This window comes from Dermacentor silvarum, chromosome 10, assembly GCF_013339745.2.
Source record: "Dermacentor silvarum isolate Dsil-2018 chromosome 10, BIME_Dsil_1.4, whole genome shotgun sequence".
NCBI lineage: Eukaryota > Metazoa > Arthropoda > Arachnida > Ixodida > Ixodidae > Dermacentor > Dermacentor silvarum.
This window is the reverse complement of record NC_051163.1, coordinates 38,815,011-38,817,894: the sequence shown is the minus strand read 5'-3', so window position 1 is coordinate 38,817,894 and position 2,884 is coordinate 38,815,011. Positions and strand designations below refer to the sequence as shown.

Here is a 2,884-nt window from a genome sequence, read left to right as displayed (position 1 = left end):
TACGAAGTTTAAATAGAGATTCGATCAATTTCCAATTTCGCAACACTAGTAGCTTTGTTCTTGAAGAAAGTGCGATAAATGATGCAAAATTAACAAACATCAAATACAGGCAAGAAACACATAGACAGTAAAAAACTAAGCACTGCTGAGCTAAAATGTACTCGCGACTACGTCACGAACTTTCCTGGCTGCGAACTTTTTCGCTCTGAACTTATAATTTGTATTTAATAGCTGGTGAGTCGAAGTATGCGACAGCGGCACTCAAGGGCTGCTGTAGTGCAAAAAAAGAAAAGTGTGCGTTGCTATCCACTTCAATCAATAGCGACATTTATAGAAAGAATTGAATCATTATGAAGTTGTTTATTACGCATGCACCAGAGCCATATTGCGTCTATGGCACTTGAAGTACGCAGAACAGGTGCGGCTCTAATCACCGATAAATGGTGAATAAGACAAACCTAATCGCAGATGTAGAACAGACATAGACAATGAAATCGAAGAAGAAAATATAACCCCTAAAATACTTCACCAAACACAATTAATCACTAACAAGTTTCGATGACAAGAACACATCTAATGTTGTCCGTGGCGGGCAGATGAGGTCAGTAGTTTCCTGAGGATTTCTGTAAAAGTGGGATAATGTAGAAGTCGAAAACCTAATTTCCTGTCAAGTATGGGTCAAGCGCTTCCGGTCTTATACATGAGTTGTGGAAGATTACAGCGTAATCACCGGTGTCCGCGTGCCTTCCAGGAAGTACTTATGAAATTCGTGTCGCGCATACAACCTAATTACACCATGTTCGATGACAACGGATAGTAACAGCGATAACATTAAAAAAACTTCCGACATACAAAGACGCGTCTTGCACTGAGAGATAACATTGCAACACGGATCGGCTCATCAAAAAAATTCAGTGCCATTTCACTGTGCGAAGGTGGATGACCAGCGAAGTTGCGTATGTGTGATTGACCGTTGCTACGGTCAAACAAGTCAGCTTTTCGGGATCGTGGCCGCATGGACGGTTCGCATTGCGTACCGCCTCGCCGTCCTGGTGGGCAGTACGCTTACGCATGGCGTCCACAGCCCACTCATCGTCGGTCGTCTCCTTCCGCCGCAGCCGCGCCCATTCCCTTTTGTGTTCACGCTGTCCTTCTTGATAGGCACGCCGTTCTTCTTCAGACGGTACAACACGCGGCCTTCCCATTTCACAGTCAGAGCAGAGCTGAGGACAGGAGCCTACGTAGAGCTTGACGCCAGGACGCAAATGACACTGATTGGTAGGCAAGAGTTTGAATAACCCGCCGTGGTTGCTCAGTGGCTATGGTGTTGGGCTGCTGAGCATGAGGTCGCGGGATTGAATCCCGGCCACGGTGGCCGCATTTCGATGGGGGCTAAATGCGAAAACAACCGTGTACTTAGATTTAGGTGCACGTTAAAGAACCCCAGGTGGTCCAAATTTCCGGAGTCCCCCACTAGGGCGTGCCTCATAATCACAACTGGTTTTGGCACGTAAAACCCCATAATTTTTTTTGAGAGTTTGAATATGCGGGATGGCGTACACGTGTATGATGCAAGCGTTGATGTGGCCGACGCGGGTCAAGGTGTAGTATTTGCTATCAGCCTAATATCTGATATAGTTCGTATTTGACCCAATATATTAAACTTATTTTTGTAAGTTGGCGGAGTGCTTGAAGCCTGCTTCACCTCCGCCGTGGATCAGACCGGCATTGGACTATCTTCGGTATCGGCCTACATTTTTTGTTTATGGGCATCGATTCGCTGGAAACAAGCAATGTACAGCCTCACTGTAAAAATTCACCGACGATTACGATACTCCCTAATGAGAAATATGAGCGAAGCTGTATAAGTGTTTTCATTTCGCGATATATTGGTTGGCGCGGACAATCTGTCTCGTGGGGCACGTTTCAAACGGAGGGAAGTGTAGCCCGACTGCCTCGATAATCTGGAGATCGCGAAAGCCAGCGCGTGGCTGACGCGTGGATGCAATTCACAGCAGCCGCCGCCGACATATCTACCAGACGACGTGCTCTACTCTGGCGCCATCTCGTAGCCATCGTGGCCGCACTACACTTTTCTTCTCACGCTTTCGTCATACCCTCCTCCGCTTTCCGCCTCATGGCGCCGTTGCACCATTCTCTCCGCATTACTCCTCGCGTCTTTCATCCCCCACTGTGATCCGCGTTCACTTTCATCTATCGTTGTTCTCGTTCGCTCGGTTATATGCCACCGCCGCCACCACGTGCCGCAGGAACCGGAGCCTAGGAGGTGCGCTCTAAAACGAAAGAAATTGTACGCCGCGTTCTATATGAATAAAACCGGATTGTGGGAGGTTGAGAGATCCAGATATGAGCTGTTCACAGTGTTGGAGTATGGCTCTTGAAGGACACTCTCCGGCTATGTCAGACATCCCAGTTACATGTAAGTAGGCTATCTTAGCAGGAACGAAGCCTTACTTATCCACAGATGAGCACACCAGGAAGTTAAGGTATTGCAGTGCTCTATGCTAAAGTGCTTTGGTTCCCAAAAATAACGACATGCATGAAAATTATTGAGAATTTTTTGAAACACACATGGATGAACACTGAGTAGGTTGATGTTAAAGATTAATAATCAGCGTGGAAATGGCACGTGGTACATTAATTTTGCTTTCGTTTTCAATTAGGTTGTTTGCAAGAAATTCTAAACGCGTAAGCATTTCTATGCTTACCAACGAGATGATCCCGTAAGATGATCGTAAGATGATCGCTTTCAAGATAGCGCCCGGAGCAGCGAGCGAATTCACCTTCGTGCTGCCTCTCATCTGGCTCTCCAACGCGAACGTAGCGGCGAGAACACAGCGCACACGAAGCTATTAAAGTCCCT

At 46.8% G+C, this 2,884-nt stretch overlaps 1 pseudogene; it reads left to right on the top strand.

Moving 5' to 3' along the window:
- Positions 1 to 1,581: 1,581 nt before the first annotated feature.
- Positions 1,582 to 1,759, top strand: LOC119432077 (U2 spliceosomal RNA; annotated as a pseudogene).
- The last annotated feature ends 1,125 nt before the right edge of the window (positions 1,760 to 2,884 follow it).